General features: G+C 41.3%; 1 protein-coding gene across 1 annotated transcript in view; it reads right to left on the minus strand.

Annotated features, from left to right (window-relative positions):
• DSCAM (DS cell adhesion molecule) overlaps nt 1-24,703 on the minus strand; it is a 675,165-nt gene that overhangs the window by 277,280 nt on the left and 373,182 nt on the right. The window lies entirely within an intron of this gene.

The raw sequence follows: 24,703 nt of genomic DNA on the forward strand, positions 1-24,703 counted from the left end.
TCCTCAATTTTACACATTCCATGTGTGTGACCTTAAATGATGAACTGATCTGTGGCCAGTTTTCTGAGTTGTTATGTGTTGCTAATGAGGACAAGTTTACAGCCTTCAACCTGGCCAGCCATGGACATAGCCAAGCTCAGTCTGGAAAGCTCTTTTCTGGCTTGGTGCTTGTTATCTGAATTGTAGTGTGGAGCTCCACTGAGTGTGGAGCCAACCGGGGGGCTCAATCTCATGACCCTGAGATCATGACCTGAGCCAAAATCAAGAGTCGGATGCTTAACTGACTGAGCCACCCAGGCTCCCCAAGAAGAATCATGATTTAAAAAGAAAACAGAAACAAATTCTACCATTTCAAAATTTCTGGAATTCATTGGTTTATAGAATTGTAAGGGATATAACTATAGTCCCAGGAGTAAATTTCAGGAACTTGAACCACAGAGTGACACGCCTGATGACCGATGCCTGAAGACCTGCACCTCTAACGCAGTGAAAACAAGCACCAGGAAGCCCATGTGCTCACTCTCACCTGTGGTGCTCAAAGGAGAATCCCCTCCTTCCAACACTGTGTTTTAAACTATCACAACACTCAGCTATCTCATTCTTCGCCCAAACCCAATGCTGAGAATGCAGACATACTCATGTGGGCTCAGTGAGAAGGCAGAGTTGGCAAACAAGGGGGCAAGGGGCCAGGCATAATACTCTTTATAAAGAGTAGACACAAGAACACAACATGCACAGCAGCTGGGGGATACTGCTCTTAATTGCCAGTGTGTTCACAATTAATACACAATCACAGTACATAATTAAAGTAAGTACCTAGTTACATACTCCAAGTCATAAGTTAATGTATTAAATCGATATCAAAAATTAAATATATATCAAAAATATTTTAAAATACAGGCAGCCAAGGGGCACCTGGGTGGCTCAGTCAGTTATTCATCTGTCTTAGGCTCAGGTCATGATCCCAGGGTCCTGGGATCGGGCCCCGCGTTGGGTTCCCTGCTCAACGGGGCTCCTGCTTCTCCCTCTGCTGCTCCTCCTGCTTGTGCTCTCTTTCTTTCTCTCTCTTAAATACATACATACATACATACATACATACATACATACATATATACAATCTTTTTAAAGAAGTTAATAAAAGAAAATACAGCCAGCCAAGGATGTTGTGGGATCCCATAACAGAGGGAGTTCCCCACTGGGGCTGGCCTACAAGAGATGCTAAAGGAAACCTCAATGAGATACCACCTCACACCCGTCAGAATGGCTAAAATTAACAAGTCAGGGAACGACAGATGTTGGCGGGGATGTGGAGAAAGGGGAACCCTCCTACACTGTTGGTGGGAATGCAAGCTGGTGCAACCCCTCTGGAAAACAGTATGGAGGTTCCTCAAACAGTTGAAATTAGAGCTACCGTTTGATCCAGCAATTGCACTACTGGGTATTTACCCCAAAGATACAAATGTAGGGACCCGAAGGGGTACGTGTACCCCAATGTTTAGAGCAGCAATGTCCACAATAGCCAAACTGTGGAAAGCGCCAAGATGTCCATCGACAGATGAATGGATAAAGAAGAAGTGGTATATATACACAATGGAATATTATGCAGCCATCAAAAGGAATGAGATCTTGCCATTTGCAATGACGTGGATGGAACTGGAGGGTGTTATGCTGAGGGAAATAAGTCAGTCAGAGAAAGACATGTATCATATGACCTCACTTATGAGGAATTCTTAATCTCAGGAACAAACTGAGGGTTGCTGGAGTGGTCGGGGTTGGGAGGGATGGGGTGGCTGGGTGATAGACATTGGGGAGGGTATGTGCTACGGTGAGCGCTGTGAATTGTGCAAGACTGTTGAATCACAGATCTGTACTTCTGAAACAAATAACGCAACATATTTTAAGAAAAAAGAAAAAGAAGAAGATAACAGGAGAGGAAGAAAAGGGGAGTATGTCAGAGGGGGAGACGAACCATGAGAGATGATGGACTCTGAAAAACAAACTGAGGGTTCTAGAGGGGAGGGGGGTAGGGGGATGGGTTAGCCTGGTGATGGGTATTGAGGAGGGCACGTTCTGCATGGAGCACTGGGTGTTATGAACAAACAATGAATCATGGAACACTGCACCAAAAACTAATGATGTAATATATGGTGATTAACATAACAATAAAAAAATTAAAAAAAAAAGATGCTAAAGGAATTACTTCAAGTTGAAATGAAAGGACACTAGGGTATAACACAAAGCCATGTGAAAGTATGCGGTTCTCTGGTAAAAGTAAATATATGGGCAAATATAGAATACTGTATTATTGCAATTTTCATGTGTAAATCCACTTTTAATTCTTGTATAGAATCTAAAAGACAAAAGCATAAAAACTATGAAACTGTTAATGGCTATACAACATGCAGAAATGCAGGGCTCGATCCGAGGACCCTGGGATCATGACCTGAGCTGAAGGCAGACGCTTCACCGACTGAACCACCCAGGCGCCCCTTAAATTTTCTTAAAGGGCCCCAAATCTTATATTTTACATTCATAAGTTATAAAATTGAAGGCAAAAGGTAAACCAAGTGAATCAAAAATGTTCGTAATGACTTGGTGAAGCCAAATAACCTTTGAGACACACTGCCTGCTTTATCTGGTTCATTAGTTCACCTCTTAAGGTAAATCATCTGAATCTTGTTGACAATGAAAACTTGTAATATCACAGGAGCAGAGATCTGGAATGTGACCTACACCAAGTTGGGACATAACCTTCCGACAGGAAGTATGTAAATACCTGCTAAATGTCACTAATTACAAGGTTTGTTGATACCATCCTCTGCGAGGGCGGGGCTCATCTCTCTCAGGCAGTTGGGAGCTATCCAATGCAGCCAAATGTTAGTTTCGACTCTTTCTCTTTCTAAACCCTTAACAAGAATGTTGAGTCAGCCTAAGACGTTTCTATGTCTTGTCCCTCAAGAATTAATTGTATATCCTTCCTCACAGGGGAAAAAATGAGCTTTTATTTTCTTCCCAGAGAGAAGTATGACATAGTAAAAGAAACATGGGCTGGGTGTCAGCCAAACTTGGGTAATTTGCAGTGTCTTCGTGGTCCACTTTCTCTAAGTTGATTTGGTTTCTTCCTGCATAAAGTGATGACACAATTCGTGAGTGTTGGTGAGGGCTTCATGTAACAAGCAGGCGTAGGGCCCAGGGGTGCACAGAAGCTGCTCAGTTTGCATTGCACTCTCTCTCCTTTTCCTATCTTTTTTTTTTTTTTTTTTTTTTTTGTCCCAGAGCCCACAGTTCACTGGGAAAAATCAAATATATTACACGGATGTTGAGACACACGGGGGCTGTTTGCACTGCCATATATAATCTCATTAACTCCACATTCGCCATCTCTTCTCTAGTGGTAATTTAATGCCCTGGTCCTCCATACAGTCCTCAGGTTGAGAGCTGCTGGTCTCAGACTGCTCAAAGAGCCTGCCTTAAGCCAGTGTTCTGGGTTACAGCAATGGATATTCACATCTTCCCATCTCCTTTTCCCCATTCCATCCAACAAGCTCTCTCTTCTTACCCTTCAAGAAATTTTCTTGTTTTATATCTTGCCTGCTTCATGAAGTCTCCAAAAATTGAGTCTGCGAATCCTGCCCACTATGGGAATTCAAATCCCATGGCTGATCTCTGAAAGTTCAGTACCAATTACACACGCATCTTTGATGCCTGTACTCCTACTAGATATGCCCAGGACCAGCAGAGACCTCCAGCCCCATACTGTCCCCTGTAATGAGAGTTGTGGCTCTAAAACCACAAGGCTGATGAGTGTGTGTGACTTGTGACTTGAGCATATCACTCAATTATCTCTCCACCCATAAGGCCGGTTGTTTGTCTCATTCTGCTACTTAGAACATGCTGTAGATTCCAAAATTGTGGATTACTAGCCCTATGCCATATAGTTCTCTACTCTGTTCACACAACATGATTAAACTCTTCCTCTATGTACTCTCAGAGCCTGCTGTTGAAGATTCTACAGTGGAAAGTATCACAGGATGGCGTATGAGTATAATGTGAGTATAGCAGTCTGTGCACATGCCTATTTCCTTAAGTAGATATATCTATATAGAATTAGAATTAGGTTTGTTCAATTATTAGTATGGTAAATATGATTTGAATTATTTCTACGTTAATTAAATAAACCAGTAATATATTCTTAGGAATAATAAATGTCACCATCTCTCCTTTTTATGGGTGTTTATAACACACAGATAAGTGTTTTATAAGACTCTGTGAATTCATAGATCCCGTGGAAAAAGGAGGGTGGGTGCCTCATTCATATGAAAAATTCATAAAACAAACTACAAAGGAGGTTAAAAACCTTAAATAAGTAGTTCAGCAATTCATTGTAGGCCGTGTGCCCCCTACTGGTCTTACACTTGTGGAAACCTCATTCCCAGGTGCCCTGTCCTGGCCTTGCTTCCTCCCTGTTTCCCTGATGACCTCATCTATCCCTCCACTCCAGATGTCAGCTCCATGCCTCTGATTCCCCAATCTACATTTTCAACCAAAAACTCCTTCTCAAACTTCATGCCTCCTCATTTAGTTGTCTGCTACTATCTTCATCTCGATATCCCAGGAGCATCTCAAGTCCCAAACCAAACGTATCAGGTTTCCCCTTAACCCAAGTTTCACCTTCCATGCCCTCTTCCTGTCAAAAAACCTCCTGGCTACAAGAAGGTCAGAGGAATAAAAGCCTTCCTAGTTGTGCACTTCACTTTTCTCCAGCCACTATCAGTGGGCTGCTGTGTCTCTCTACTTCATTCCTCAATATCTCCTGATCTGGCTCCTTTTCTTCCAAACACACAACCATCACTTTTTATTAAAACTTTTTCATTTGTGCCCTAATTGGGCTCCCTGATTTTTTAGTCGTTTTTTTTTTTTTAATCTTTCCGCATTACAATCCACCTTATATGCTTCAACCAGATTAAGGTCCGAAAACACAGTTGTGAGCATGTCCCTCTGCTCACATCCCTCTGCCTCAATTATTTCACTACTTTCAGGATCAAATAGAAGGTAACAAACTAACAAACACTACAAGATATGATGCCTATATCTGTGCTGACTCGTCCTGCTTGCCTCCACTGGGGATTCTTTGTTTCAGCCTTATTGACTCTGAATGCAAGGAACTATACCCTTCTCCTATTTCTGCCCCCTGCCCTACCTGGACCCCATTCCCACCCTTACCATCTTATGGTGTGAACACTCAACTCAGTTGTTAGCTACTTTGGAGAACTTTTCAGGCTCCAGATCCCCTTTGAGACTCAACGCAGTTTCTCTTGGAATCTTTCTGGACTCGAGACTTCCCATCCTACCTCACCACCAGAACTGGCTAGATGTCATCTTCTCTACTTCTAAAAGTAGAGAAGCATACATATTTCTTTGATGGTGTTATGTGGAAATCAGTGCTTTTCTTATTTGTCTATCCATTGCTCTCCCACAGCAAGCTGAAATATTTCTCACCCTTGCTGCTTCCTTTTCAAGACATCTGTTACCTGCTGCTGTGCCGTAGTTATTTGTCTGTAGGTCCTGCCACTGACTCTAGTGCATTAACAGTAAATGCATAGATATTACCTGAATCAATTAAAGAAATCACAGGAATCAAAGAACTAAAGAGGTTCTCTGGCTTTACAAATTGTTTTGATGACAAAAGTCTAGTTCAATTAGGCTAACATCATACACTGTGATCCTTTTCATTTCTCTTTTTTTAAAAGGTTTTATTTATTTGAGAGGGAGAGCAAGAGAGAGAGCATGGGGGAGGAGGGGCAGAGGGAGAGGAAGAAGCAGGCTCTCTGCTGAGTAGGGAGCCTGGATGCGGGGCAGATCATGACCTGAGCTGAAGGCAGACGTTCAACTGAGTCAAACGCCCAGCCGCTTCCCCCTTTTTGTTTCTTATTTGAAATATTGGACTAATGTCATTATAGAAAGTGGGATCAATTTAAGGAAAAGATATTTTTTAAGAAAAGTGTTTAAGATGCATATCTCTAGCTGTTTGGCCTCTATGTAAGTGGTAGGAGTTAATGCCCAGATTCCTTTTCAAGAAAGGCTGTGTGCCCCAGATTCTGGGAGTGATGTCAGGTAACAACCCTTCAGTTATCAGCCACTCTGAAGACTGCTCCTGCTGCAGAGATACACCTTACAAAGGACAGGCTCTTTTTGGGGTGGCCCACATCCGATGACTGACTGAGGAGGGCAATTGTGCCCAAACTCACAACAGCTCTGAAGGACTCTCCCTTCTCCAGAGCTCCCTGCAGGGATGCTAAGGCTGTATCAGCCTGCACCACAGCTCACCTCCTCCCTGTGCCCAGTCCTTCTTCCTCGCCCTCCTTCCACTGCGTGGATTGTTGGGGTGCTCCTTGATAAACACCCTACACACTAAACTCTCTCTCAGAGACTGCTTCCTGGAGAACCAAACCTGCAATAGTTTGCTTCACCTCAAGTGGAAATTGATCTACTGTCAATAACAAAACCAAATCTTTTTGTAACACTGCCCATCTATACTCCATCCATCCATCCATCTGTGTTGTTTTTATTCATTTCAAATTGTGACTAGAGGAAAACCATCATGTGTGCTGGGTTCTCTTTTAATAAGACCCCTCTCTATTTGATTGACAGTATCTTCCTAGTCTCCTGCAGAATAGAAACATTCTGTCATTGATAGAAGCAAGGGAAAAATAGTTTGGAAGTATAATTTTAAGATTACTGGGGTGCCTGGGTGGCTCAGTCAGTTGATCATCTGACTCTCGGTTTCAGCTCAGGTCATGATTTCAGGGTCATGAGAATGAGTTCCGCATTGGGCTCCCTGCTCAGTGGGGAGTCTATTTCTCTCTGTTTCTCTCTCCCTCTGCCTCTGTCCCTCCCCACTCATGCTCTCTCTCTCTCTCAAATAAATAAATCTCAGAAAAAAGATTACTACTTATTACCTAAAAAAAGGTCTGTGTTTATTTGTTGGTTGGTTGGTTTGTTTGTACTCAGTAAGGTGTCCCAAATTCAGCCAGTGTCCAGTACTGAAATTTTGTCTTTCATATGGGGTTATGCATATTCATAAGCTCACTAATATATGTCAACAGAACGAAAGAGAGTAAGAATTCAGTGCTAATATTGGAATCAGAGCTCAAGAACTCCCTAAAGGCTCAATTCAGAAATACAAGAGAGCATGGCAAATATAAGTCAGAACACACATATGTATGGGTGCCCAACAATATACACACCCTGCATGCACCAGATAAAGGGTTCCTAGCAGGTGAAGACTAAAGCATAAGGTCCCTAAGGTGAATACCAGCCAACAGAGTAGTTCCATTGACATAAAAATAGGGTAACTTTGGAATAAATCAGAGACAAGAGCAACTAACTCTTCTACAATGATTTTTCTAAACAAAGTATTTTGGACTTTCAGACTGTGAGAACCATAGAGCCATAAATATGACAACATAAGTACATAGGTAAGAAAAATAACTTTTTCCCCCAAATTGTTAAAAATTATCAATTAAGCCCATGGGAGAAAATACAATTAGAGGGTTTTAGAAGGAAAAAGAATTCCTTAAGGCATAATGTAGAATTATAATGAAGAGAAACAGGAACTGTTGTTCCCATCAGCTGGAAAGTTACAAATTGCACACAAAGAAGAGGAAAGACAAATTGCTTGGAATTTGGGGAGGTAAAAACACTAAAACAAACTCTGAGAAGGATGACAGTATCTCCTTCCAAATCACTTTGAAGAAGAACAGGTCACGTCCGCGCTTTTCTTTTTCTTTTTTTTTTTTAATTTTTTATTGTTATGTTAATCACCATATATTACATCATTCGTTTTTGGTGCAGTGTTCCATGATTCATTGTTTGTGCATAACACCCAGTGCTCCATGCAGAACGTGCCCTCCTCAATACCCATCACCAGGCTAACCCATCCCCCTACCCCCCTCCCCTCTAGAACTCTCAGTTTGTTTTTCAGAGTCCATCATCTCTCATGGTTCGTCTCCCCCTCTGACATACTCCCCTTTTCTTCCTCTCCTGTTATCTTCTTCTTTTTCTTTTTTCTTAAAATATGTTGCATTATTTGTTTCAGAAGTACAGATCTGTGATTCAACAGTCTTGCACAATTCACAGCGCTCACCGTAGCACATACCCTCCCCAATATCTATCACCCAGCCACCCCATCCCTCCCACCCCCAACCACTCCAGCAACCCTCAGTTTGTTTCCTGAGATTAAGAATTCCTCATATCAGTGAGGTCATGTGATACATGTCTTTCTCTGATTGACTTATTTCACTCAGCATAACACCCTCCAGTTCCATCCACGTCGTTGCAAATGGCAAGATCTCATTCCTTTTGATGGCTGCATAATATTCCATTGTGTATATATACCACATCTTCTTGATCCATTCATCTGTCGATGGGCATCTTGGCTCTTTCCACAGTTTGGCTATGGTGGACATTGCACGTCCGCGCTTTTCAACCAATGGCTATAACCGGCTGTGTTGGAAGGATCTGGGTGGTTTCCTGGAGAGATTCTAGTCCCTAGTCATGAGAGATGTTTCTTCATGGAAGTTGTTTCATGTCCATAGCCATATCATGCGGAAATAAATAGTTTCTTTAACATTGAGAAATGATGAATAAGTTGAGAATTCATGAGAATTTCTGTATTTAATAATTAGAGTCACCTCCGACTGAGGAGAAAGCCAGGTTACTTTTCCCCCGGTTGAGGGCAGTAATGTGTTTACACAGAACACTTGGTAATAAAATTGAGTAGTTTTCTGATGAACCCAAACTAACTTGCATCGCTCATATTTAAAGAAAAGCTATTTGAGTCATCATGGCATCAAGAAAATGAAACCTACTAAGTCAGAGAGGGAGACAAAACATGAGAGACTCTTAACTCTAGGGAACAATCTGAGGGTTGCTGGAGGGGAGGTGGGGGGGGATGGGGTAACTGGGGGATGGGCATTGAGGAGGGCGTGTGATGTAATGAGCACTGGGTGTTATATGTAAGACTGGTGAATCACTGACCTCTACCTCTGAAACTAATGATACACTATATGTTAACTATTTGAATTTAAATAAAATAAGTTTAGAAAAAAAGAAAATGAAACCTAGCTCGTGTTTTACTAATCCAGGTGGAGAAAAGACTCATCCAGATGGCTTGCAATTATTTTACTTGTGTTTATATAGATGGCAGCAAAGCCAGGTGACTCTAACCAGAGAGGATGACAGCCAGGCTACATGACAGGGGTAGGCAAGATTCGTTAAAGCACTGGCATTCATCTTGAAACTTAGCTCCCTTTCCCAAGCAGCTTTTTTACAAGGGTTGTCAGTAATAACAGGTTATTTACTTGAGAAGTATTTTCCATGACACTGACTTAGAGAAGGTCATCCTTCTTTAGAAGCTTGGGGAGCCCCATCCGCATCAGGCTCCACACTGGGTGTGCAGCCTGCTTGGGATTCTCTCTCCCTCCCTCTAAACAAAATGCTGAAATATGTCACAGTGAAACAAGGGGATAAAAAGGTCGTTACACCATTTCAATGAAGCTCTAAGTCAATCCAATTACTTTGATAAATTCCAGGGCACTGAATTAGTGATATAATGAAGGAGCAGTATTGTTAAATGCCTAGAAATAGACAAATAGCATGCTTGTCCCTCTATATTCCATCCACACAACAGTCACATCAGCATAAATTTTCAACTGACTCTCCAGGCAGTTAGGACAGCTGTGTGTCAGTGGACCACTCTCTGCAACTTTGTTTCAATGTCTTCATGGCGAAAACTCAGACTAGGTGGGTTTCAGCAGTAACAGGTTCTGAGTCTGAGTGAATGAAACAGAGTGAAATCCTCCAGGTATTGTCATCACTCCTAGGCAACGTGAAAAATGCTAGTCTGAAGAACCAAGGTATTTTGTTCCCATGCCTAGATTAATACACTTAACAAGCAACTAATTCTTTCTTGAATAAATTAACAAACTCTGTGACTGAACTGAATAATTAGGACAAAGAACTTCATGTGTGTGAAACTATGATTGCAGCATATTTATGACCATTTAATATAAACAGATCATATTGTAAATCTAACTACCGGTACTTGAGTGAGTCTATCTGGTCCAGAGTAAAGGCAGAGAACAGGAAATAGTAAATAGAAAATATGGGACTATTGATAGAACTAAAATCTAAAATAACTTTGATATAAGATTAAACACATAGGTGTTAAATAGATGTCAAAAGTCACACACACACACACACACACACACACACACACACACACACACACACACACACACCATTAAAAACTGGATCCATGCAGGGGCACCTGGGTGGCTCAGTTGGTTAAGCAACTGCCTTTGGCTAAGGTCATGATCCCAAGGTCCTGGGATCGAGCCCCACATCAGGCTCTCTGCTCGGCCAGAAGCCTGCTTCTCCCTCTCCCACTCCCCCTGCTTGTGTTCCCTCTCACGCTGTCTCTCTCTCTCTCTCTCTCTTTCTGTCAATTAAATAAATAATAAAATCTATAAAAAAAATTGGATCCATGCAACATCATAAAACAAAAGGCTACAGAAAAGCAGGAGTTGAAGAAATGGGGAAAAAAATCTACCAGGAAAATGTGAAACAAAGAAGGCAGAAAGAATAACTTTTCCATCATATAATTCAAGATAAAAAATCAGAGATTAGGGCAGAAAATATGTAAATCAACAACTACATTTAGTAATACTAACACCTGTTTGATAACTGATCAATAAAGGGAATAAAAAAACAAACCTAGAGATGAGACATAACACAATTATTAAATTTAATTGAACACATACAGACAGATTTTTGTCAACAAATATAAGAAAAAAACATTTCTTTAAAGATTTTATTTATTTATTTATTTGACAGAGAGAGAGAGAGCACACAAGCAGGGTGAGAGGCAGAGGGAGAGGGAGAAGCAGACTCCCTGCTCAGCAGGGAGCCCGATGTGGGACCCGATCCCAGGATGCTGGGATCATGACCTGAGCCGAAGGCAGATGCCTAATGACCGAGCCACCCAGGAGTCCCGAGAAAAAACATTTTTTTAAATAGATAAAACATCCATAGAGAAAGCTTCAGTACATTTCACAGAACTAGAATCATCTCTGAAGACACCACTGTAGTATCTTGGTGGACGAAGAAGAGTGGGAAGTATGGGTCATTTAATAAATGATATTAGGGAGACTGGCTCACTATATAAAGAAAGAAGAAATTGATGCCTACTTGTACTGTATCTACAACCCTCAATGTGGATGGAAGACCTAAATGTAGACAGTGGAAATATAAACACAGAGTGAACACAGAAAATAATGTAGAAACAGACGTTCCGGGAGCTCAGAGACTTCTTAATCAAGATCCCATGGAAGACAATCAAAGGTGAAGTTAAGAGACCAGAGACTGTCTTGACAAAGATATTCACAACAATATCTATATAATCAGAGATTCTGTTCACATGAAGGAACCAAGTCAAAACAGGAAGAATGATGGTAGAGTGGGCAAAGGAAATTCATAGATAGGATACCCAAATATCTAGTAAGAATATAAAGAGGGTCATGCTCAACTTCAGTAGTAATGGAAGAAAAGCAAATTAAAATAAAATCTACACTCTTTAGATTTGCAATACTTAGAAAGGCAGATGATATCAAGGGCTGACAGAGATATGGGGAAATGTGACCTCTCCTGAGTGGCTGGTGGCAGCATAAACTGGTATTTTGGAGAGCGCTCTGCAGTCACTGGGAACACTAAGTTAATGTTACTCATGGACCCACAGACAGGGATCTTCATCATACACTATGTACAGAGTCAAAGTGCTGGAGGAAAGCCTAAGGGTTTACTTTTCATGCTTTAATATACATTTATATCTATCTTCATAAGGGCATAAAAAGTAGATTTAAAATAAGCCTATTAGGGGCACCTGGGTGGTTCAGTCGGCTAGCCATCTGCCTTTGGCTCAGGTCATGATCCCGGAACCCTGGGATGGAGCCTCGGGTCGGCCTCCCAGCTCAATGGGGAGCCTGCTTCTCCCTCTCCCTTCCCCTGCTCATTCTCTCTCTTCTCTCTCTCAAATAAATAAATAAAATCCTTTAAAAAATTAAAAAAATTAAGTAAGCCTATTAAGTACGTACATGAATAAGTGCTGACAAGACAAGAAGGAATGATAACAGAATTGGTGGATGGTTAAAAAAAAAGATAAATGCAAATAAAACAAAATATGGAACTTGTATGGACTTATGATAATGATGTGGCATAAAGCAAATACTGACCAACCAAAGTCAGCAGCACCTCTGGGGGATTTTGTTCATGAGCCCAACAGAGTGACTACACAGTAGGCCATGGGTTCTACAAAAAAGTCTTATCTTCAGGGTGGTGGCGACATTCTCATTCCCCTCTTTGGGGCATGAGAAAATGCCTGGGGGGCTGGGTTTCTCTGAGAGGAGGCGGCACAGCCGTCCACCCTTACGGGGATGTCAGAAATGGTTCATGGGAAGCAATGGCCCACGGCTGTACTCCTTTGGTAGCTTACGTGGAGGAGGGGGGATGCTGTTCAGTGTGCTGCCCCCCGGGGGCAGGCGGATGGGACCAGAGAGAAAAGGAACAGCTAGAGAAGGCGGATTTGTATCCACCAGGAGGAGGAGCTGTGCAGTGCTCATGGCTGTGCAGAACCAGGACGAGTTTCGTGCCTGGAGTGGTGCACTGTGCAGACCAGGTGCAGACAGAGTCTGGAAAAATGGGCAAGGTGAGTATCACATGGTGGTCTCATCCAGGTGAACTCCACGTTCACTGTATTTCTATGGCTCTATCTTTTTACCATCTATTTATGCTATGTAGGCATCTCTTATTATACTTATTTATGTCTACCTATATATGAATATAATATGCATATTTATACATGACTTTAACCCATGAGTATGTTTTATAGTTCTATGTAAATAAAAGACACAAATGTTATTTATGTCATGTATCACGTCTGCACAAACTTACAGAGTTGTGTTATTTACCAATCTTCATAAAAGATCCTACTGTATGATTTTGAATAATTGAGAAGGATTTTTTGCTGACTTAAAATATCATCAGAGCATTATTGGTTAAGCACTACCTGGGGGTCTTTTCCCGTGTGTGTGTGTGTGTGTATGTGTGTGTGTGTGTGTGTGTGTGTGTGTATTTGCAAACAGCTTGATTATGGGTTTGGCAGGGAAGGTGCAATACTTTTCCTGTCATTCTTTCTTTTTTTCTCATCTCTACTTAATTCTCTCCTTCTCCAAGTTCCCATGTTTAACAAGCACAAATACTGCAAAACATGATTTCTCCTACAATCTTAATTTTCACTGAGTAAAAACGGCAATCTTTGACTTCAAAACAAATCCAATACACAATCTTTTTCTCTTCCTCTACTTAGAGAAAAACAATGAGATATTATTTCTAAAAAAAATTAATGAAGGATTTCCTTGAAGAAAGGTACCAGCTTTATTTTTCTAGAATGGAAGGGAAATTACAAGAGCTTCTACCCCCAGGACAAACCTGTCTGAAGAAGATACTCAAGTGGGCTTCGGAGCTCAATTCTGACCTCCTAACCTAAGGAAAGTCGTTCTCTCCTGCAGGAGCCTGAGAGCGTGAATCCTCAACCAGGGGAGTAAATGTAGCCACTGGGCCCATCCAACAGGGGTGCTCCTTGGTAGTTCAGCAAGGAGGGGTGATGCAAGTCCCCCACATCATCAGCCTTCTTCTGTCACATTGGGATATTAAATTAACCACAAGGGGTATCTGGGTGGCTCAGTCAGTTAAGTATCTCCCTTCGGTTCAGGTCATGATCCCAGGGTCCTGGGATCAAGTCCCGCATTAGGCTCCTTGCTCAGTGGGGAGTCTGCTTCTCCCTCTGCCACTTCCACCCCACTCATGCGCACTTTCTCTCTCTCTCAAAAATAAATAAAATCTTTAAAGAAATTAACCAAGAGACTATAAAATCCCATTTGAAACCATAAAATCCCACAAAAGGATTGCACATTTAATGTTTTCCCCTACATTCCTCTACTAGGTCTGTTTTCTCCCATATTATTCATAATAGAAACTACACCTTCCCTAAGGAGTTGCTGAAAATCCACATAAACATTTTGTGAATGACTACAATTTATGGCCATACCAGACCCAACAAAGAGAACCCTAAATGAAACTCTGTTCAATTTTAATGAGGCACCTGAAAGAGAAACTAGCTTGAAACACCATGTGTTCTACCAACCGGTGTATAAAGGATTCCAGTAGCCAGTGGAAGTGACAAAGAGAGAAGAACTCCATCCCTGATGGAGGTGGGTTCTGAGCCTCTTTGGAACAGCAAAGAGGCTGGGGGTGTTCTGGTTGGAGCAGCAAAGGGGCAAGTGTTGGGAACGGGAAGTGGGAGTGGGGGGCGCTGCCAATGTCGTTTCTGTGCACAGAACTGTGCCTCTGCCCCGGCCAAATGACATCAGCTATCAGGAGCCCCTGAAGAATGATGTCATTAGCAGGCAGCACTCCTGGCCACTCACTCAGAGATGGGAGCAGACCCCACTTTTAATTTGGCATTCACCTCCCCAGCTGCAGCCACGGGAACATGGTCACGGAGCAGGTGCAGCATACGATAAAGAGCACCGGAGGCAGAAGCTGTAGGTCAGATTGTGCAGAACCTCGTCCCCGCTGAACACAAACGGTCACCACCGTTCAGTCAGAAATACTGCCAATGACACTTAAGTCTTCCCTCGCGTTGGAGCAAGACATGAGAAAGATGTGTGTTAAATCAGGAAGACCGCGGTGAAATGAAATACAAAGGAGATAATGTTCGTGATCACTCTTGCTGGGTTTCGAGCATCATCATCTCATCTCATTATTGGCAAACATTTATTTTAAAAACTCATGAAAAATAATTCTGAAAGCTTGATGCTTCTCAGACACTGTTGACCACCTAGTGTTGGCTCTCTCTCTCTCTCTCTCTCTCTCTACTAATTTGAGCCCTCCAAATCCGTATTTCAGAATTCTTGTGGTCTGAATCCAGGATGCTGGTCCAGATGCTTTCAACCAAACCCTACCCTCCATAAGCCTTGCCCAAGCCACTAATTTTTTAGTCTTAGGCTCTCTGTCACCCAGACCAGAACTTCTGGTGTGGCCTGGGGTCCTCCCCCACCCTCACTTTCCAAATCCATCCCCCCTTTTACTGCTCATCAGTGTAACTAGTTCTCATGGCCTCTCTTAAATTAAGGTGTCAATAACCTCACACCCTTCCTTTTTAAATCATCTTCTTAACTTTTCTAATAGCTTCCTACCTAGGTTCTTTGCTTTAATTTCTCCTCACTTCCACCCTGGCTTCCCACTGCAATGTGGATTGCTTTTCTAAAACACACTACAGGGTGTACTGGAATCCAAAGATGTGTATTTGAATCCTGAATACATTACCGGACAGCTCTGAGCAAACCTCCTGCTCACTCTTAATTCTGTTTCTCTGCTTATGCTTTATCTACATTACAGAGTCACTGTGAACATTAATTAAGGTTACACATATGAAAGTGTTTGTAAACTATAAAGTTTTATATAAATATAAATAGAAGGTGACATTTTTATGTAGCAGTCAATTAACTTTCCTGGCAGCGCTGGTCCCTAGCAATTAAAACACTCAATTAGGCACCATTCAAGTTCAATGTGGCACCTAAAATGAGAAAGAAAATGCTTTGAAATGTGTTAAATATAACCCTGCTTGTTATATTGAAATGAAGTGAAAAAGGGAATTTGACTTTCATTTCTCCCAACTTGTTCGAAAGCAACACAATTGTGCTTCTGGTTGGTTAATAGAACTCAGAACTGCTTAAGTTTTAGGTATTATCAATAATTAACTGGTGTTTAAATTGATCTTTGAAGTTTTTTTTTTTTTTCAAATTTCCTAAGTCAATGCTACATTATAAGCAAAAGGGCCAAGACTATTAGCAAAAAAGACACGACTGTGGGGTGCCTGGGTGGCTCAGTTAGTTAAGCGTCTGCCTTGGGCTCATGTCATGATCCCAGAGTCCTGGGATCAAGTCCCACATCAGGCTCCCTGCTCAGTGGGGAATCTGCTTCTCCATCTGCCCCTCCCACGCTCGTGTTCTCTCTCTCTCAAATAAATGCATAAAATCTTTTTAAAAAATTAAAAACTTAAAAAAAAGACATGACTGAAAAATAATATTGTTTAGGGGTGCCTGTGTGACTCAGTAGGTTAAGCATCTGCCTTTGGCTCAGCTCATGATCTCAGGGTCCTGGGATCAAGCCCCATGTCGGGCTCCCTGCTCAGCGGGGAGGCTGCTTCTCCCTCTGCCCCTCCCGCTGCTCATGCTTTTGCTCTCTCTCTCTCTGAAATAAATAAATAAAATCTTTTAAAAACAATGAATCGTGGATCACTACATCAAAAATTAATGACGTATTGTATGGTGACTACCATAACATAATAAAATAAAATTTAAAAACAGATCTTTTTAAAAAAGAGAGAAATAGTATTGTTTCCAAATGTCATCTAATATACACACTCATACACACAAACACACACACTCATACACAGCCTGCATTCACTGTTAACAGAGAACCTCTGGGCAACAAGACGAAAAGCTTGTGCTCCCCCCATTTGTGACATTACTGACGGAAACAAGGGGGCCCACTTTCCAAGGAAGCCAACTTGTGAGCCAACGTATTTGCTCTTCTGAAATTATCTGAGTAAAATATTCACCGTGCAGTCTAACAAGAAAGGTAATCGAGCTGTATTTATATAAATAAAATAAGAACAGACTGCCTTCCAATCCCAAGTCACAGAGAAAGTAAAAAATCTGTCTTTTGCTATAATTCAGTTGATTGCTTATTTCTTCCCTTATCATAATCTTTATCATAATTGAAATAAGTAAAGGTTATTAATCTTTTAAAAGCATCGATAGACTATAATCCCAACTCCTGGAGTGTGGCTTAATTTACATATTTCATTTCCAAACATTTTAAAATTCAAATGTAAATGTTCAGAAGTCAATTTGGTTGCAACCTGTCTAATGACATCTGAGTAAAGGCTAAAATTGTTCACGGTGTATAATTATTACTATATATTTAAAGTTAGAAGTCATCTTAAACAAGAAATGCAAGTGGTAATCTCACACTGAATTACTCAACTATCTTTGCTAGGGTGCAAAGCGGGTAACTATGACCAATGAGTCAACAAATAAAAGGGGATGTCAGACTGCATTCTTTTTCACCTGGGAAGTCCCACATAGGCTTACTCGGGATTAACCTTGTCCACCCAGCCTGCAATTTCCTCTTTTGGTGACTACAGTTTCATCTGTCAACACAGAAAAGGTGAAATTAAATAAATGTAAGGTGGGAGAGCCAACAACTGTATTTTGTTTAGAAAAATGCTCCTTTTAAAACATGTTTTGAAGCAATGATTCACCAAAAGGATATGCTCTCTCCTTTGCCCAGACATCTGCACAAAAAATTATAGACATCTCAACACAAATGAACACAGTTTTTAGCAAGTTCAGTATTCCAGGCTTCTTGGCAAACCCACTGTTAGTCTTCGCAATCAAATTTGTGTTAGTGTGTGATATTCTCATAGGGTCGGCTCCACAGAGAGATGTAACCTGTCGTCTAGAAGGCTACCGTTAGAGACTGTCAGGGATGTCTCGAGCTTTGCTCACTTGGCTATTGTAGGTTTCCTAGGGATCTGCTTGGTTTCAATGTCATCTTGGCATCTTTTTTTTTTTTTTATAGATTTTATTTATTTGTTAGAGAGAGCGTGGGTGAGAGAGTGAGCAAGGGTACAAGCAGGGGGAGCTGCAGGCAGAGGGAGAAGCAGGCTCCCTGCTGAGCAAGGAGCCTGATGCGGGACTCGATCCCAGGGCACTGGGATCATGACCTGAGCTGAAGGCAGACGCTTAACCGACTGAGCCACCCAGGCGCCCTGTCATCTTGCATCTTGAGGGCTTTCTGCTTTCTTCATCCCCTTGTCTGTCTGATTTGGTTGCTGCACCTGACATCCTCCTTCCATCTGGCTCCTTCCCTCACTCTTTTTTTTTTCTTTAAAGATTTTTTTTATTTATTTGGGATAGAGCACAAGCAGTGGGGAGGTGCATGAGGAGAGGGACAAGCTGACTCCCCGCTGAGTGCAGCGCCCAACGCAGGGCTCGATCCCAGGACCCCATGATCATGACCTGAGCTGAAGGCAGATGCCTAACTGACTGAGCCACCCAGGCGCCCTCCCTCACACTTTCTATCCGTGGTCTTTGCTTGGCTTCCACAGCCTAATATGATTCTTCTTATCCTCGGGGTTGGTCTCTTCTGGGGAGAATTCTTAGCCATTGGATAGAATTTATTTTCTGGGGTATTAACCTGCGTGGGGGCCTTTATTGAGCACGTGTTACTAAGTAAAGTGAATACACATTCAGGAGTCACTCTCAGCCCCATTCATATTTTAATTCACTTTCTTAAGACAGTTTATTATGGCTATTATTTTCATTTTCCTCCTTCTTTTGATAGTTCAACCTTCTCCCTAGCAAGGGGGTGTGGATGGAAGCAGGCAGCCTCTCCGGGCACCACACAGCTCTGGCCTCAGCGACTGGTCCAGGAATGGGTGTGGAAAGACAGCCAGAGTCCCTCCCTCTGATTTTCCTACATGGAGTCATCAGGGAAAGGGCATGTGAGTCCAGAGTAATGAGGGTCAGTTTTCTTGCTATATAGATAGGCAGCTCTGAGGGAATGAAGCCAGTGTGTAGGGGGAAACACCAAAGGAACAGAGAGAAGTTTCGGACGGTAATTAAATGGCCAACAGATACGTGAAAAACTGCTCAACATCGCTTGGCATCAGGGAAATACAAATCAAAACCACAGTGAGATACCACCTCACACCAGTCAGAGTGGCTAAAATTAACAAGTCAGGAAACAACAAATGTTGGCCAGGTTGTGGAGAAAGGGGAACCGTCCTACACTGTTGGTGGGAATGCAAACTGGTGCAGACACTCTGGAAAACAGTATGGAGGTTCCTCAAGAAGTTGAAAATAGAGCTATGCTATGACCCAGCAACTGCACATACCAGGTATTTAGCCCAAAGGATACAAACAGAGAGATCTGAAGGGGCACCTGCACCCTTCATAGCAGCAATGTCCACAATAGCCAAACTATGGAAAGAGCCCAAATGTCCATCAACAGATGAATGGATAAAGAAGACGTGGTATGTATATTTAATGGAATACTAGTTAGCCATCAAAAAATGAAGTCTTTCCATTTGCAAGGACATGGATGGAACTAGAGGGCATTATGCTAATGATCTCGCTCATATGTGGAATTTAATTAAAAAAAGAGATGAAGGGGGAAGGGAAGGAAAAATAAAACAGTATGAAATTAGAGAGGGATGCAAACCATAAGAGAAGCTGAACTCTAGGATACAAGCTGAGGGTTGCTGGAGGGGAGGTGGGAGGGACGGATAACTGGGTGATGGGCAGGCATTAAGGAGGGCACATGATGTAACGAGCACTGGGTGTTATATGCAACTGATGAATCACTGGATTCTACCCCTGAAACTAATAAAAAAATAATAAAATAATAATTTTAAAAGTCTAGACCAGGCCTCCTGTGAGGCCTATGCTATCTCTGCCTCTCCCAGAAGTTAGTGTAATACAACCTTGACCTCCATCCCTAACTCCCCCCTCCCCACACTGTTATAATTGTTGTTGAACGAGTCTGATTGGAGTTCCTGCTCTTTGCAATTAATAGGATCATTGATACATTGATCCATCCTCATCTAGGAAATTTAGAGACAGATTTACATTTAAATAGTTCTTGTATGAATTTTTGTCAGACTTTATCTTCAGACATTTGGTGAATAGGTTTTAATGTGAGTTTGACTAAGGCACTGATGAATCTGCCTCTATGAATGAGGATCTGCAGGGAGGTGCACAGTCTCCTGATGGTTACACATAGGCCTGTGCCTTACACATTATTTATTCACTGATGTCTCCAAATCTACCGCTCAGACTCCACCATCCTAAATTCTACTGCCTGTCTATCCAACTGCCTACTTAGTAGATCCACTTAATATTTCAACCTCAATACATCAAAAAGTAGACTCCTGATTTCTTCCCTTAAATTGCTTCCTTGCATCTTCTGCTGACTCAACTTATGGCTGTGTTCTTCTTTCTATTGCTCAGGCTCTTACACCCACATCCAATCCATCAGGAAATCCCACTGAGTAGACCTTAAAAATATATCTAGAACTTGTCTTCTCCTCACCCCTTCACTGCTCTCTCCCTGGCGCAAGCCCCCCAACCTCTCCCCTGCATAAGCTTTCTAGCAGGGGGCCTGCTTATCCCTTCTTGCCTTTAACCTATTCTCAGCACAGGAGTCAGATGTATCCTTTTACAACCTAGTCAGGCCCTGTGACATCTCTGTTTAAAATCATCTGATCAACCCCTCCATCTCACTCAGGAAAAACTCAAGCCCTTAGAGCCCAGCCCTGCTGAACTGGGTCCTACATAAAAGGGCCCTGCTAATTCTGACTCCACCCCTTATTACTTTACCCTGTGTTCACTCTGTTCCAGCCACACAGCCTCTTTGCTGGCCTTCCAGGTGGCCAGGCCCACTCCTGCCTCTTTTAGTTCCTTTGTCTAGAATGCTTTCTCCCCTAGATATGTGCTTGGCTCTCTTTCCCTCCTCTATGTCCTTGATCAAATGTCAGCTTCTCAAAGAAGCCTTCCCTGACTGCCCTCTTAAGCACTGCAAATCCCAAATCCCTACAGCTGTCCTGCCCACTGCCAGCCATTTCTTGCCAGGCAACTGTAATGAAACACCACGCAAAATAATATTTGCCTTCTTTTGTTTGACGATCCTTGCCAAGGACCTGAAAATGATTATTCTACATAATATATACTTAGAAGAAAAAAAATTCCTGAAAACAAAACCATTTGATTCAATTGTTTCCTAAAATGATGGATACTTTGGTGGTAAGAGCCAATAAATTCTCCTTTTGGGTGTAAGCTTGTTGGAGTTGGGTTCTGTCACTTAAGATTAAAAGGATCAAGATTAATACATTGATTTATGCTGTTCTACAAAATTTTAAGAATAAAAGCGAATAATTCAAATGGTCTTTGTTTGAATTTATGTCTCCTAAAAAAATTGATATTAAAATATGTGTATCCATTTACCCAATGGTCACACTTCTGGCAACTTTTCCTAAAAGAAACCATCTTACACGGAGATAAAGGTCAATGCATGGAGAAGCTCATTTGACACATCATCCAAAATGGTTAAATATTAGACATAAATGAAATAGCACCGGAGTCGATGTTTTCTAAATGTAGTCTGAAGACCCCTAGGAACCCCTGAGAACATTTTTGGGGGTTTGCAAAGAGATAACCATTTTTATTATAACAGTAAGATATTATGTACTTTTCTCATTGGCTTGACATCTGCATAGACACACAGAAGTCACAGTGGGTAAGATGGCTGGGGCCTTAGCACAAATCATGGCAGTGACACCAAAATGCACCAATCATCATTGTGGTGTTCGCCACCACACAGTTCTAATTGTTTTTTAAACCAGTTTCATTTAAGGACACTTGACAAAGCCATGAAAATAATAATTTTAAGTGTTTTACTTAAAGTATAAGTTTTTTTATATTGAGTTCATGTCATTTTCAGTGTTCTCTGCTCTGTGTAACAAAATGGGAAGAACACACAAAGCACTTCGGCCTGCTGTGCAGGATGGTTGTCTTGAAGCAAAGTACTTGCGCATTTGTTTGAATTACAAGCTCCACTAGTCACTCTTTTCATGGAATTCTGTTGTTTCCTCAAAGAATGGCTACCTAAAAGCTATAGTTACTCAGGCTTGTGCAACTGGCAGGCATTGTCCTAGGGGGAAAAAAGAATATAGCCTGCCTCTCCTACGATCACAACTGACTGTATTTGTTGCAAATAATGAAATTCAAACTTTCAAGCAAAAGAGTAGAATTTTGTAAAACTTTTATCTGTTGCTATGAGCTTCTCAGCTTCCCAATACTTAAAGATTTTTCTTCCTTTTTTTTTTTAAGATTTTATTTATTTATTTGACAGAGAGAGACACAGCGAGAGATGGAACACAAGCAGGGGGAGTGGGAGAGGGAGAAGCAGGCTTCCTGCTGAACAGGGAGCCCGATGCCAGGCTCGATCCCAGGACCCTGGGATCATGACCTGAGCCGGAGGCAGATGCTTAACAACTAAGCCACCCAGGTGCCCCCTTAAAGACTTTTCTGATGAGCCTTTGCTGTTATTCTGTCGATATTTCAAAGATCCACATAACTCAGCAAACCAATAATTTCCAAATGATCAACTTATCATGTTACAAAACAAGCTGTGGGTAAGACATTCTTTCAAAGCGCATGATAGACCAATGAATTTTAAGACACCAGAGCACCAAACATTTATTGATACAGCTTCTGATTCTCTAGGGCAGCTAATCTTTAAGATACCACCATGTTTTAAGTTTCTGCATTGTATTAAACATTATAAAGTATTTTCTGGTTTATTCACTTGTTTTGTTTGTTTACTGTTTGTCTCTCTTGATTGGAAGGAGAGCTCCACAGGGAAAGAAGCTTGTCTACCTTCTTCATCACTGTTTTCCTCAATGTCTAGAGTAAAACCTAGCATGGAGCAGATGTTTCATAAATGGTAAAGAAATAAATACAACCACAAAATGAACTTTTATGTAGCTATCATAGTCTGATTTACCAAGAAATTCTAATGATTTGAGAAAATTCTTAAGATATGTGGCTCTTTTCGCTGTGAATTGTGCAAGATTGTTGAATCACAGATCTGTACCTCTGAAACAAATAATGCAATATATGTTAAGAAAAAAAAAAAGAAGAAGATAGCAGGAGGGGAAGAATGAAGGGGAGTAAATCGGAGGAGGAGATGAACCATGAGAGACGATGGACTCTGAAAAACAAACTGAGGGTTCTAGAGGGGTGGGGGGTGGGGGAATGGGTTAGCCTGGTGATGGGTATTAAAGAGGGCACGTTCTGCGTGGAGCACTGGGTGTTATGCACAAACAATGAATCATGGAACACTACATCAAAAACTAACGATGTAATGTATGGTGATTAACATAACAATAAAAAATTTAAGAACAAACAAACAAGATACGTGATTCTTTTTAAAAGATTCAAAATTATTTATCTGCAAGTATATCCTATATTATACATACTATATAACATACAATACATAAAATATTACATAGATTGTATGTGTGCATGCATGTGTGTATTTATAGGTGTCCTGAAAAGGTAAACTAACGAAGTTTATGGGGAGAAAAAATGTTGGGGAAGACCATGGAAAACCCATGTAACTTTGTAGCCATGACATTAAAAGACAATTATTGGTATGTAGGGATAGCTCAGACAGATAGTTTAGCAGGCAGAAGGCTATTGTTGTGGTATTTTGAAAGTGTTTCATAACATTTTAGAGTTATTTTCATGACCTTCTTCATGTAGATTATTTACAGAATTGAAAAATTTCATTTTATGTTCAGCTGAAGAAACTGACTTGGGGTATAGAAGAAACAGCTTCCCCTAAGGGTCTGCCACTACAGGGCTGTGTGTCCTGGGGTGGGTCTTGTCATTTTAGTGGTCTTTACTGATAAGGAGATTGAGATTGAGTTGCATGACCCCCAAATTCATCCCGATGGTTAGATCCTGTGATGTAAAGAATCATTTAAAAGTCAAGAAATTTTTTGGTGGGTTCCTTTAATTATATAATTACTATATTGTTGCTTTGATCTACTCAACTACTCAAGATGAAAAATTTGTTTGAAGTCCTTATCCATTAGAAAACCTCTTCCGGTTGGATTCTAAAAGAACTTACTTTTAGGAGTTTTTAGGAAAAGAAAGAATCAGATGGTTCCCAACTTAGGATGGTTCAACTTCCAATTTTTCCACTTTATGATGGTGTAGAAGACATGTGCATTCAGTAGAAACTTTACTTTGAATTTTGAACCTTGCTTTCTCCTTCAGAGCTGGTGATATGTAGTAGATACTCTCTGGTGATGCTGGGCAGTGACAGCGAACCACAGCTCCCAGTCAGCCAGTGGTCAGGAGGGCAAACATCCAAAACTGACTACTAGTCTTCACCCATACAACTTTTCTGTTCTTCATTTTCAGTACAGTATTCAATAAATTACATGATATTCAACACTTTCTTATAAAGTCGGATTTGCATTGGATAATTTTGCCCAACTGTAGACTAATGTAAGTGTTCTGAGCGTGTTTCAGGTAGGTTAGGCTAAGCTACAATGTTTGGTAGGTGAGATGTATTAAATAAAATTTTTGACTTACTACCTTTTCAACTTACAATGAGTTTATTGGGACATAATCCCATTGTAAGTGGAGGAACATCAGTGTGTGTTTTAAAATGATCTGTCAGACAACTAGGTAACAACGCCAATGATGTCTATTTTTTTTTTTTTTTGATGGTAATACCACACATACCCTCTGGAAAACCAACCCAAAAATCCATATGAAAAGAAAATTACATCAAGCACAGGTCTTGTGCAGATGCAGGAGTAAAGAGGTCAGAACATCTGATGTACTCTCATTCCGTCTTTGTAACTGTCCTACTGAAAATATGCAGGCTCTGAGATTCCCCCCCCTCCACCCCCCCCCACCCCCCCCCCCGCCAACTCCTG

Source organism: Zalophus californianus, chromosome 1, assembly GCF_009762305.2.
Source record: "Zalophus californianus isolate mZalCal1 chromosome 1, mZalCal1.pri.v2, whole genome shotgun sequence".
Classification (NCBI taxonomy): domain Eukaryota; kingdom Metazoa; phylum Chordata; class Mammalia; order Carnivora; family Otariidae; genus Zalophus; species Zalophus californianus.